General features: G+C 48.4%; 1 long non-coding RNA gene across 1 annotated transcript; it reads left to right on the top strand.

Annotated features, from left to right (window-relative positions):
• The first annotated feature begins 3708 nt into the window (after positions 1-3708).
• LOC123142159 (uncharacterized) lies at positions 3709-5928 on the top strand. The gene is made up of 4 exons (XR_006470537.1): positions 3709-4026; positions 4327-4393; positions 4894-4994; positions 5679-5928. It is a non-coding gene; the product is annotated as an uncharacterized lncRNA (long non-coding RNA).
• Positions 5929-14419: the final 8491 nt, after the last annotated feature.

Consider the following 14419-nt stretch of genomic DNA (forward strand, 5'->3'; position numbering starts at 1 on the left):
GATTGCTTGGGTGACAAATTTGATGAGCACCTCTTTACCTCCAGATGATAAACATTTACTCATCCACCCCTTCACTTTATCCCAAACTCGGTCACTCGAATATTTACAAGTGCCCTTCTTAGAGTGCCCAACATCCGACGGCAATCCCAAATACTTATCACTCAATGATTCATTAGGAACATGCAAGAATCCCTTGACAGCATTGCGTACTATCTCCGGTGTCCCTCTGTTGAAGAAAATAGATGACTTGTCCCTGTTAACTCTCTGCCCAGACGCCAAACAATATGCATCCAATAGGTTTGATACTGATTCCGCTCCATCAATACTCGCCCTGAAGAACAACATGCTATCATCCGCAAAAAGAAGGTGGTTCACCGGCGGAGCCGTTGGGGCCACCTTAATGCCGCCGAGCTGGGATGACTGATTTTGGGATTTTAAAAGGCACGAAAGGCCCTCCGCTGCCAACAAGAAGAGATATGGAGAGATAGGATCTCCCTGTTGAATACCTCGTGTAGGTCTAAACTCCTCTGATTTAACTCCATTAAACAAAACTGTGAAGGAAACCGAGCTCACCATGTTCATAATTATATTAACCCATGATGTGGCAAACCCCAGATTCTACATAATTGCCCTGAGATACTCCCACTCAATTATGTCATAAGCCTTCATCATGTCGAGTTTTAGTGCACAGTAACTATTGTTCTTCGACCTGTTTCTTTTCATGAAATGAAGACACTCATATGCAGATATGATGTTATCTGTGATGAGCCTGCCTGGGACAAAAGCTGACTGCTCCTCAGATATAATGTCAGGAAGAATCACTATGAGACGATTAGCAAGCACTTTTGAGGCAGTCTTGTAAAAAACATTGCATAAACTGATGGGTCTGAACTGTGTCAAAAGAGTTGGATTTGGTACCTTCGGGATAAAGACTAGAATTGTATCATTTAAACACTCCGGGCTCTCCTCTCCCCGAACAATGCTCAAGACCACCCTAGTCACTGCCTCACCACAAATGTCCCAGTGCCTCTCAAAGAAATGTGCAGGGTAACCATCTGGGCCTGGCGACTTAGTTGGAAACATCTGGAAAAGGGCCTCCTTCACTTCCTTATCCACAAACGGGGCTGTCAGAATAGCATTCATCTCGCCTGTTACCTTAGTCGGGACGTGTTGGAGCACCTCATCCATCCCCTGTACGCCCTCGGAAGTGTAAAGATTTTTATAGAACTGTAGGGCAAGCTGTTGCATCTCTGTAGGATCGTCCGTGAGCTGACCATCCGCCCGCTGCAGCACCTTGATAAGGTTCTTCCTTCTTCTCATAGATGCTCGCAGGTGGAAGTAGTGGGTGTTTCTGTCTCCTTCTGACATCCATTGGACCCTGGATCGTTGCCGCCACATCAGCTCCTCACGCATATACAATTCTATCGGGCGATCATTTATCTTGATCTCGGCTGCAGATGGACCTGTACGCTGTACTGCACTTCGCAGCCTCTCTAGCTCTTTCTTTAAGGTCCTAATTTCTCCTCTGACACTTCCAAAAGTTGCCTTTGACCAATCCCCCAGGTTCTGTGCTAGCGCATCAAGTTTTGCCCGAACCTCACCAATCGTCGAGCTCGGTCCATTATCCCAAGCTGCCTGTACAGTCTGTTTTAGTTCAGTGTGTGTATCCCACATCACCTCGTAGCGGAACAATTTCTCCTCTCTCCTCCTTGGAACATCCAGCTGCACCAAAAGAGGTGAGTGATCTGAAGTGGCCTCCGTGAGGTGCTGGACCACAGCATTCGGGAACTGATCGCACCATTGAACTGAACCCAGAGCTCTATCTAGGCGAACCCTAGTATAGGACCCGCCCGGCACTCTTTTTTCAAACGTCCATTTTGTTCCTTTATATCCAATGTCTACAAGGCCACAAATGTCAACTGCATCTCTAAACCCTTGTATCTGAGATTGGCTTCTAGTACCGATCCCATCAAACTCATCATGCCTCAAAACTTCATTGAAATCTCCCATGCACAGCCAAGGAAGATCATGTAACGTTGATAGGTTCTTCATCGTGTCCCAAGTGCGGTGGCGTAGGTGGGTCTGTGCCTCTCCATAAAAGCAAGATAGTCTCCACGCTTCACCACCAAGACCACAAATTTTAACATCTATATGATACTTCGAGTAACCCAAATGCTCAAGCTTTATTTCATTGTTCCAAAAAATAGCCAAACCTCCACTTCCACCGGAGGAATCAACAGCAAAAGAATTGTCATATCCTAAAGTACTCGCTAGATTTTCAGCTCTAACTCCACTAATCTGAGTTTCAACAATACAGAGTACTCTAGGGGCAAACTTAATCGCGAGTTCGCGAAGCTCTTGAACTGTCGGGGCGTTGCCAATCCCGCGACAGTTCCAACACAGGAGATTCATTGAGTCCGGCGATCCTCCCCGGAGGAGGTCGCCGATTTTGCTTCAATAGTTTTCTGGCCCGAGGGGGCCTTCTTCACACCCCCTTTGCCGGTTTTGTCCACCGCCTCTATGAGCTTCGATCTCTTCTGTTCCTGCTTTGGTGGAGGGCTGGGAGGCACCTCCTCCACCCCACCTTTTGACTTGACAACAAGCGCCAGCTCCGATGTCGAGACAGGTTTTGGCTCAAGCTGGCACTGTACTTCATCCGAAGAGCGCTTTCGATTCAGATCACCCTCCTCCATATTAGTATCCTCATAAGATGCTTCCTCCGATGCTTGGTCACCCCGTGGTGCTGCCTTCGCTGTGTTCTTGGACTGCTGCTGCTTACTGCTCCTCCTTTTGGTCGCCTAACTAGTTGTGGCTGGAGCCCGCAGGTTCTTGAAAACCAGGGCTGAAGGAGGATGAACTCCATCTCCATGTTCCTTGAACTGATGACCCATCATGCCACACACCTGACACCAATCCGGTAGCCTTTCATACCGCACAGCAAAGATCTCACGTTCACCCCCACGAATGATGGATGTTGCATTTTTCAGGGGATACCGCACATCAAGCCTGACCCTTACTCTGAAAAAATTTCCTTCGAAATCAAAAGAGGAAGGTTCTAAGTCCACAAATTCCCCCAATTTTGAAGCCAAAGCTTTAACCTTCCCGTGATACGCCATCGGGAGATCAATGATACGAGCCCAAACTTCAAACGTGAAAAGTTCCACAGTCGATGGCTTAGTGAATCCATCATATGGAGCTATGATCACCGCCGCCAAGGCCGGGTAGCAGCACAGGGCTGCCCCTGGATCAGCCCGAACGAAGAACCAGCCGGAGCTATGGAGATCAGAGCAGTTTTTTCTCTACGTCGCCACCGGTGACGAGAGGAAGAGAACCCTAGATGAGAGCCGCCAGGGGAAAAAGTTCTTTGCATAACTGGAATTTGTCTGTGTGTTATACCTTTTCCTGTCGGGCCCGCACTAGCACACAGGAAAATGGGCCATATTCCTGTGCGTCTGGCGAAAGCTCATAGAAAAAAAATATTGCTGTCGGTCCTGGCCCGGCCCACAGGACTAACCAATTTCCCTGGCGTGCGTAACCCACAGCGAAAATGAAACCCATGTTTGGCGCCATGAATTCAGCCACGCGCGCCAAAACAAAGCCCGTCCAGCCGCTGATCGAGCTAATTTTTGGGCTGCCGCTCACCGGTTGGAAAACTTGGAATAAAAGCCCCAGTGAAAAAAAATCTCAGTCATTCCCCACCGAGCCAGCCAGCGGCACCCCCAAATCCCAGATCTGGCAGCCGCCAGCCAGCGGTGTCCCAAATCCCTCGTCGTTCCTAGGCTGATGCGCCCCAAATCCGTCGCCAACCTGCTGCGCCCCAAATCCTCGTCGCCGGATGCGCCTCCTCCAACCTCTCGCCCGCCCCATTCGCTATGTTCGCTGGGTTGCCGAACAAGGAATGGTCGCCTTCGGAATATCGCCGTCAACTTCGCCTCTACCTCCAGAGGGTCGTCGTCAAAGTACCCGCCGGTGTCGTCAGTCGATTGCTATCGCATCCTTGTTTGAGTGCCACCCCTTTCCATCCAGGTACCACCCTTCCAGATCCATTTTTTTTGTATTCCCTTCTTTAGGATTTGTTTCCATTTCCTGATAAAATTCATATGTGAGTACCCCCGACTAGATTCACCAGAAAATAACGAGAATTGTCTCCTTCCTCATTTGCTGGGTACTGATAGAAGGAAATGACTTTATACAGACATTGGTTTTGAATAGGCCAAGGTAGTTGATGTCTCTCCTCTGCAACCGTATGTCTGCAAGAGATTCTACTAGTACTAGAACCACAACTGCTTTTAGAAAGTCTGATATATTTTGATTTTCATCTTCAAGGTTACAGGACTCCTAAAACATCACTTCTTCAGAGGAGGGAAACAGAGTTGAACTGTTAATTGTAAAGGTAATGGACAATACTGCATGCTTGTTATCATTTAATATATCACTGGTTTCTCAAATATAGCTCTGCATATCTTCTTTTCTGGTTCTGTAATCGTGGGTCACCCCTTCCAATATTTGTATGTTGTGTATCAACATGTAACCGGAAGTTGAAACTATTGAGTAAGCAGTAACAGTGAACATTGGTTACCCAGTTAATTTTCTCAAGATCGAGCAATAAATAAGAATCTTGAAAAAGTCATTAGCAGGTTCTATACATAAACTATTTTTTGTCTTGTGTTGGGACACATGGTGCATAAGGTTTTTTACTTGTGCTTTCGCCCTTCCAAAGTTTACCATGAATGTATGGCATGCTTTCTCCTATATATTACAGTAATATTCAAAGTTTACCATGAATAATTGGGGTCCTTTATTGTCTCACCTTGCAGTACTGTAAAATGTATTATCTAGTATTGTTTGTCAATAGCTTTTGGTTTCATGCTCTTTCATTCTGTTATGATTTAGGGACAATTGATCCATCGCATGGAAAGTACAAGGAAGATGATCAGCACAACAAGGAAGATCAATAAAGGCAAGAAATTATAAATATTCTTCTGAATAAAGAGGTACTGTTCCCTACTGTTACATTATTGAATAATTTCATAATGCTTTGGTTTTCACTGTTATGGAGATGACTCTGCCCATTTTTCTCGAACATCTGAAATGGGTAGACTTAACTCCTTGTTATTTTCTTATTATACAATTTTGTGGTAATGCATCATTGAGCAGTTGCACTTAAGAATATTTATGTTGGTACCGTGATAAGAGCCTGACTTGCAAGAAGCCTCTAATATCTCATCTATTCAGATTGTTAGCTGTTTTAACTAATTCAGAAGCATGTGGTTAGGTTGCCATTTGAATGGATTTTTTCAATTGCATGGTTTGTATAAATCTGAGATATGATTCTAGAACAAATTACTCCATTATTTTTCCATATAGCTGAAAAATTAGGCAACTTTGCTGTGACAAAAACAAGTTGGGCATATATGCCACTGTTATTGCGAGAAACTAAGATATCAGATCGATTATGCTTATTAGATCTTATAGATAACTTTGCTGTGACAAAAACAAGTTGGGCATATATGCCACTGTTATTGCGAGAAACTGAGATATCAGATCGATTATGCTTATTATATCTTATAGATATTGTTCATGTTTCTTGATACCATTTTGTAGCAAAGTGTTGACACTTGCACTTTTTTATGCGAGACACTTGCACCCTTTTACAAGTTCATTTATGTCCACTGCAGGGTAACCTTGAAGAGAAGGTTGCAACTTAAGCTGTAACAAAACATTATGAAAAGAGGTCTCACGCCGTGAATATTTAGTTGATGCACTAGTGTTTTTAGATGTTGCGCCTCTGTTTTCATTGTCCTTTGATTCATGTATGCAAGTTCGATGGAATTGTATCCGAAGTATGTGAATTGGTAACTCTATGGTTGATGGAATTGATAGTGATGTTTCTCTGTTCTAAACATTCAGAGTAATGAAATGGCTATGTCTAAGACTATCAATGTCAAGATTTTTTTTGTTCATTGGATTCATTTTTTCCTGGCGGTTATGTATGACAGGGATATGCAGTTTACCTGGTTTGCCAAACCTGACGACTATGTATCCCTGTGAGGCCAAAACGGTCAGGGAGACAATGAAAACCGACAGGAATAATGTTCCTGTCGGCCAGCCGACAGACATATGAAAATTTCCCTGTCAAGCTATGCCTGACGGCTAACCCTGACGGTTGGCCGACAGGCAATACTTTTCCTGTCGGTAAACCCTATCTTCCTGTCGGGTTTGGGCTCACAGGAATATTTCAGTTTCTGGTAGTGAATGATTGTACATGGACATGGTGTGGGCGGCTCGGGCAGAAGATAGAACCTAGCCACCGCCACCTCAAACATCCTCTCCCTTTGATCCGCCGCCGCCGGAGGACGCGGCCGGCGAAGTTGTGCTGCAGACGGCGGCGGCGGGGACCTTTGCTTGCGGCGCAGGTCCCCTCGCGGTCTGCAGCGGCTGGGGCGGGTGGTCGGCACGTGGACGCGCCGGTGGCCAGATCTGGCGTGGGCTGCTTCCTTGCTGCTGCTGCGCTGGGTGCTTGGGCACGGCGCTGCGGGCCCTGGTTGTGACGCCCCCGATTCAATCGTACACTAATCATACACGCAAACGTGTAAGATCAAGATCAGGGACGCACGATAAGATATCACAACACAACTCTAAAAATAAATAAGTCATGCAAGCATCATAATACAAGCCAGGGGCCTCGAGGGCTCGAATACAAGTGCTCGATCATAGACAAGTCAGCGGAAGCAACAATATCTGAGTACAGACATAAGTTAAACAAGTTGCCATAAGATGGCTAGCACAAACTGGGATACAGATCGAAAGAGCTGCAGGCCTCCTGCCTGGGATCCTCCTAAACTACTCCTGGTCGTCGGCGGCGGCCTGCACGTAGTAGTTGGCACCTTCGGTGTAGTAGGAGTCGTCGAAGGTGGTGTCTGGCTTCTGGGCTCCAGCATCTGGTTGCGACAACCGAGAAGAATGAAAATAGGGGGAAAATAGGGAGCAAAGCAACCGTGGTATAAATGAAATGGGTAGTATTTGTGGACTGAACTGCAGAATGCCAGAATAAGAGGGGGATAACTAGTCATATCAAAGACTACGCTTCTGGCAGCCTCCATCTTGAAGCATATAGAAGAGAGTAGCTGGTAAGTTTACCAAGTATCATCGTATAGCATAATCCTACCCGGCGATTCTCTCCTCGTTGCCCTGTGAGAGACCGATCACCGAGTTGTATCCGGTTCTAGTTGTCATAAGGTCGAGGTACAACTCCGGGTCATCCTTTTACCGAGGGACACGGCTATTCGAATAGATAAACTTCCCTGCAGGGGTGCACCACGTTACACAACACGCTCGATCCCTCTGGCCGGACACACTTTCCTGGGTCATGCCCGGCCTCGGAAGATCAACACGTTGTAGCCCTACCTAGGCACAACAAAGAGGTCAGCACGCCGGTCTAAATCCTATGCGCGCAGGGTCTGGGCCCATCGCCCATTGCACACCTGCATGTTGCGTACGCGGCCGGTAAGCAGACCTAGCCTCCCTAATACAAGAGCAGGCGTTCCACTCCAATCCGCCGTGCGCCGCTCAGTCGCTGACGTCAAGAAGGCTTCGGCTGATACCACGACGCTGAGTGCCCATAACTGTTCCCGCGTAGTTGGTTAATGCATATAGGCCAGTGGCCAGACTCAGATCAAATACCAAGATCTCGTTAAGCGTGTTATTTTGAAGTAACCGCGGACGCCGACCAGGGGCCAGACCCGCCTCTCACATAGGTGCTCTCAACCTGCCCTGTCGCTCCGTCACAAAGTAACAATCGGGGGCCGTCGGGAACCCAGGCCCACCACTACCGGGATGGAACCACCTGTCCTTTCAGCCCCCCACATCGGAATCACTTGCGGGTACTCTACAAGCCGACCCGACTTTAGCCACCACCTGAATAGTATGTATGTATGTATAGTATATACCCGTGATCACCTCCCGAGTGATCACGGCCCGATAGTATAGCATGGCAGACAGACAAGAATTGTAGGGCCACATATGTAAACTAGCATCCTATACTAAGCATTTAGGATTGCAGGTAAGGTATCAACAACTATAGCAACAATGACAGGCTATGCAACATAATAGGATTAACCGAAAACAGTAACATGCTACACTACTCTAATGCAAGCAGTAGAGGGAAGGAATAGGCGATATCTGGTGATCAGGGGGGGCTTGCCTGGTTGCTCTGGCAAGGAGGGGTCGTCAACAACGTAGTCGATCGGGGCAGCAGCAGCGGCGTCAGTCTCGTAGTATACCGGAGAGAAGAGGGGGAAGAAACAATGAATACAATGCAAACATATGCATATCGATGCATGACATGACAAGTAACGGTGACAGGTGTGCCCTAACGCGGTAGGAGGTGATACCGACGAAGGGTGGAAACATCCGAGAAAGTATTCCCGGTGTTTCGCGTTTTCGGACAGATGAACTGGAGGTGGAAAGTTGCATGTTCGCTATGCTAGGGACGTATGGCGGACGAACGGGCTGCGTATTCAGATTTGTCTCGTCGTTCTGAGCAACTTTCATGTATAAAGTTTTTCCATCCAAGTTATGGGTTATTTTATATTGATTTTCAAAATTTTAATCATTTTCTAAAATTATTTTAATTCAAAAAATAAATACCAATTGCTATGGGTACCCAGCTCAGGATACACAGAAGTGTACCAGAGGGGATGACGGGTGGGTCCAGGGGGTCCTAGTTGACCCAGTCAACAGTCAACAGAGTTGACCATTTACTGGTCAAAACTGTCAAGTGGGGCCCCATGTCATAGACTGGTAATTAGATGTTTTAACTAGATTAATTTAATTTGCAAGGGGACCCACATGTCATACACAGTAACTAATCCAGTGGTTATTTGGTTGAACTAATTAAAGCGGGCCCTACCAGTCAGTGCCTAGTTAGAATAGCTAATTAGATTAGCCCATAACCTAATCTAACTCGGCACTACAGGGCCGGCCTCTTGGACAGAGTTAGCAGCAGTAGCGGTGCATCAGGCAAAGCAAGCGACAGCAAGTCGTGTAGCAGCAAGCAGCAAGAAGCAGCACTAGAAGCGGCAAGTAGTGGCGGAGCAGCGGACATCAGCTTAACAGCGAGCAGTAGCAAGCAGAGGCAGCAGCGGCGCTAGGCAGGTCGCGGGCGGAGCATCGGCAAGGTGGCAAGCAGCGGCAGCGACGGCGCTAGCAGGGGACGGGCGCGGCGCACGGCGAAAACGCGGCTGGGGCGCGGTGGCTGGAGCGAGCAGCAGCAGGGGAGCCGAGGCGCCGCGTCGCGGGAGGCGAGCGACGGAGGCGGCCGGCAGGACAGCAGCAGATGCTGCAAGGCAGCAGGGGGAGGCGCGCTGCAGCGGAGCGGCGGGCGTGGTGGCCAGCAGAAACAGCGGGCGGCCGGGGCAGACGCGGGGAGCAGCGAGCAGGGCGCGGGCGAGGCCGGCGTGAGTCGATGCGGTGGGCGCGTACATAGAGGAGCCCGGGCGCGGGGGTGGCTGCGGCTCGCGCGAGCTCGGACCTAAATCGGAGGAGAATCGGAGGGGGGTCGAAGGGAATCGGGCGAGGGGCTCACCGCGGAGGCACACGGAGGCCCGGCGAGTGACTAGGAGCAGCAGAGGATGCCCAAATCGAGGAAGATTGCCGACGACTGGAGGTTGAAGATGATCCCGATCCGGTCGAAGCAGAGGCGCCTAACTCCAACGGGTGGCACCAGAAGACGAGGAGGATGATGGCGAAGCTCATGAACACGTCGGCGAGGCGAAGGGGGCTCGGCGGCCGCGTGGGCGTGCTTGACAATGGCGGCGGCGGTTCGGCCTTGCTCGTGGGAGAGGAAAATGAGAAGGGGAAGGAAAAGCCGAGGCGCTAGGGTTTGTCCACAATGACGGGGGGTCTTGTAGGTCGTCGGGGTGTGCTCGATGGCCGGCACGTGGCGATCCTTGCCACGGACGGGCTCCCTGCGTCCACGGTGCGAGGGTGAACAGGAGGAAGAAGGAGATCTCTTGATGGGCTAGGCCGGGGACTGCATCTCACAGAACCCACCGGAACTTGTCTCAGAGCTCATAGATGCCACGTCAGCCCAATGGGACAGACAGAGGGTGTCGGAAGTTTTTATGCCAATGGATGTTCGGGTAATCATGGCAATCCCGCTGTGTACCATGAATGTTCCAGACTTCTGGAGCTGGCATTACGAAAAGAATGGAAATTTCTCTGTTAAATCAGCCTACCCATGTTGGTGACGACAAGAGCTAGAAGAGAGGCATGGTTGGAAAGCACGGCGGGACCTTCCAGTACGTCCAGAGAGGAGGGAGCCTGGAAGAAGCTTTGGCAAACTCAAGTGCCGGGCAAGGTGAGGATGTTTCTCAGGCGATTGTCCAAACACTCGATTCCTACAAACGATGTGAGGGCGCACAGACATATGAGCGACTCAAGTGCTTGCGGCATCTATGGTGCACCCGATTCATGGAGACACTCCCTACTAGAGTGCTCAATGTCCAGATGCATCTGGTCACTGATGGATGTGGAGCTCACGGAAAACCTTGCTGCTACAACCGAACCTAATGCTAAACAATGGCTGTTCACTTTGATGGAGTCAATGTCACACGAGCTCTTTGTGAAGCTCTCGGTTACGCTCAACTATGGGCGATCTGGGCAGCGAGACGGAAGGCGATTCATGAAGGGGTCTTTCAAAGTCCTCACTCTACACACAGTTTCATCACCAGATTCATTGACGAACTAGATACGCTGAAGGTCAAACCATCCCAGGGGACTGGTGCTGGTGTAGTGACCAGGAGCGGAAGGCCGATAGCTCCTGCTCAAGGCCACGCAGAGATTAATGTGGATGCTGGTGTCCGCAAGGGTAGAAGGGGGACAGCAGCGGCGGTATGCAGAGATGAAACCGGTGCGTATCTTGCAGCTCGTCCCTGGTGATTGCAGGTCTGGACGATCCTGAAGCTCTGGAAGTGATCGCATGCCGAGAGGGTTTGGCTCTGGCGGCCGATCTCCAACTACAGAATTTTGTGATTTCATCCGACTCCAAGCAAGTTATCAATGACATCAATAAGGGATGTAGGGGCAGCACTGGACCTGTCATTAGCGAAATAAAAATCCTAGCAAACTCTTTCCAATGTAATTTCATTTTTGAGTCTCGTGCATCCAATATGGAGGCACGTAGTCTAGCCAAGTCATCGCTTTCTCTGGGTCCGGGGCGCCACGTTTGGTTTGGCCAACCTCTTGATCCAAGATGTATCCCACAGTTTGTGGTTTTTGATGAATAAAACTTGGTTTTCCCCTAAAAAAAGCTCTATTTTTTCCGACTGTTTGCATTTTCTTTTCTGCTTTAATTTTATTTCCCAGTTTAATTTTGTTTTATAAAATACAAAAGTTCTACCTAATTTAGTATTAGTAATTATGCCACCGCCGCAAATATTTTGGCACATTAAGTAAAGTAGTTTGTATTTGTTTATTATTTTAAGAGCATTAAAATAATAGTTTTGCCGCTGTTTTACTTACTATAGTGCATTTAAATACTTTACAGAAGTGTGGTTTCTTCATCATAATTACCTACGCAATATTTGGCACAATAGGAACATTTTAGTTTTATTGTTTGAAAATGTTGTTGTTTGCCTTAATTCAAATTTGAATTTGAATCGTTTTGAACTAACGCGAGATTATCAATAGTAACCGAGGTGACATGGCATCATTAACAGAGGTTTTACTGTAGCTTAATTATCCGGACGTCACACTGGTGGTGCTGGTTCTTCACGGCGGCACGGATCCGAGGGGAGTGGTGGTGGCCTGCGTGCCGGGGCTGGAGTGTTGAGGTTCAGTGCCCTCGTGTTGGCTGTTTTTCGGGTGTGCGAGGGCCGATTCATGCGCCAAGGATCCACATCGGCTCGTGCGCAGGGGCTTGTGCGAGCCAGATGTTGGCTCGTTGGGCCGGGCAGTGGAGCAGTTGTTGGTCGGCCGGCGTTGGAGTTTGCTAACGGTGGTGGTGCTCCGGTGGGGCGCTCTCGGCAGCCAGTGCATCCCGTGGTTGCAAATGCCCTTGTGTGTATTGTGAGGCTGCTGGTGTTGCCGGGAGGCGCAGATGGATGTGCGGTGTGGCTGCTCGGATCTTGCAGACACAGCGTGGGTAGGTCGGATCCGGCTGGATCTGGCCTGCGGTGGTACGATTCGGTCATGTGCGGCATCGAGGCTGCAATGGCCCAATGCTTCATGGTGGTGCAGGTTCGGCAGTCTATCTCGAATAATCTGTTCATAGGTGTGTGTGCGCGCGCGCGTGCTCAACTCGGTGAAAGCCATGCTCTGCTCAGAGCCGACGATGGTGACGCCCGTGGGCGCCACTGACCTTCTTGAAGGCGCCGTCGAGATGTTGATTTCACCACCCTATGCTCAACTTCGGAGGAAACTCTGTTTCCGGGTTTACCTGGAACCGATGATGGCGACACAACCGTGTGGCGCACCCCTTCTTGAAGGCATCATTGAGAAGTTGGCCAGGTTGTTTTGTTGGGTAACTGCTGGTGGTGGGGATGTCGGTGGTGGTGGTGCGACTGACTTGGGGTTGACGGTGGTGTCTGTTGGTGTCTGGCAACAGCACTGCTCCGTGTTGTGGAACGGCCATCTCTACCCCGTCTGTTTGTTGTTGGCGGTGTGTTGTAGGGGTTCGACGGCGGTGCCTTTGTGTCGTCCATGTTGCTGTGCAGGCTCAAGACCCTCCCATGGCTACTATTGTGTTGCGGCGAGCTTCGTGCTTTTGGTGTTGTCCCGGTTCATTTTTGCTCAGTGACGGCGCAAGACGCCTTCCCAACTTGCTAATCGTTCTGAATTTCATTGGCGGAGCTCTCAGTCAAGGTTCGTGCTTGGCACTCGTTTGTTGTGGTTGCTCCTATGTTGCGCTGTGGGTTCGGTACGCACGCTGGTGCGGTGCGTTAGGTTGCTCGCAAAGTCTTGGTATTGTGATCCTTCGACGACACCCCACATCTATCTGTGTTTTTCGTGGTGTTGGTCGTTCTGCTAGCTAGGTCCTCCCTTATCTTGGCATCATGTTTCTTCTCATTCTTTTGTAACCTTGTTACTTGTATGGTTTTTCGGCCCGGTTTCCCTTATAAACGGGGTCAACTTGTTTTAGGTTTTCGATCCGGTTTTCCAATAAACTGGATCACTCTCTTGGCATAATGGCCACTTTGAGTAATATATTCAGGTGGGACTCCTCCCCCGGTGATTTCTCAAAAAAAAGATTGTATATGGACATAAAAATAAAATAATAATAATGAAGTTCTCTAAGAAAAATGTATTTGTGCCATTGATATTGCCCTTTAAGAAGAAAATAAAAAAAACTTGAAGGTGGGGTAGGTGTGCTTGTGTATGTTCATAGGGTGAGTGTATGCGCGTATGTATGAGCGCTTGCGTCTGCACTGTGTTAAAAAAACTTGGACGCAACTCTGCACTCAAATTGCACATTTTGTAATACACAAAAAATGAACATATGATAGTGCAATTTTCACAATCTAGTACCTCCCCGTCGCCAAAATAAGTGTCGTTGATTTAGTACAACCTTGTAGGGAGTATAATTAACACACATATTGTATAGTATTTGCATGTGTACCTACACACGGAAATAAAAAATGAAGTGTTCTAAGAATGAACGAATTATTGGTGCTATTACCTTTTAAGAAGAACATGATGAAAAAATTAATAATAATAAAACAAAAAATGCACACATTCTACACATAAATTGCGCTTTTTATAAAAGGAATGAATAATCATATAATAGTTGAATGATACTGTCATTACCATTACAGAAAGAAAATGAGAATTAGAATGAAAATAAAATAATGAATTTTTCTATGGAAGAATAGAACACTTTAAGAAAAACAAAATAATGAAATTTTCTAGCTCTAGTAGAAAAGAGGGCTTTGGTTCAGGCCGGGTCAGCCCATTAGTCCCGGTACAGTCCAGAACCGGGACCCATGGGGCACTGGTCCCGGTTCGTGAGGCCAGGGGCCTGCCGGGCCTCGTGGGGGCATTGGTCCCGGTTCGTCTGGCCCCTTTGGTCCCGGTTGGTGGGACGAACCGGGACACCCAAACCCTAGAAAAAAACGATGTCGGTCTCCTACCCCCTCCCGCCGCGCCCCTACCCTTGAAGCGTTGCCGAGGCCACCCCAAACCCGGAATAAGCTAGGTCTACGTTTGCACTAATATATCCACCTGCTGTCATGTTTGTGTAATAATTGCCATGTTGTAATATTTGCAGAAACAATGGAGCACGGACGAGACGAGGAAGCAGAAGAGGTGTTGGGGGACATAATCTTAGCCGGAGGTGATGTCTTGTCGTATCTTAACGACAATGATGGTCTGGAAGAACAGGGTGAAGAAGCATGCTACGGTGATCGAAGAGTGGAGGAGG

Source organism: Triticum aestivum, chromosome 6D (genome assembly GCF_018294505.1).
Source record: "Triticum aestivum cultivar Chinese Spring chromosome 6D, IWGSC CS RefSeq v2.1, whole genome shotgun sequence".
NCBI classification, from domain to species: Eukaryota; Viridiplantae; Streptophyta; class Magnoliopsida; order Poales; family Poaceae; genus Triticum; species Triticum aestivum.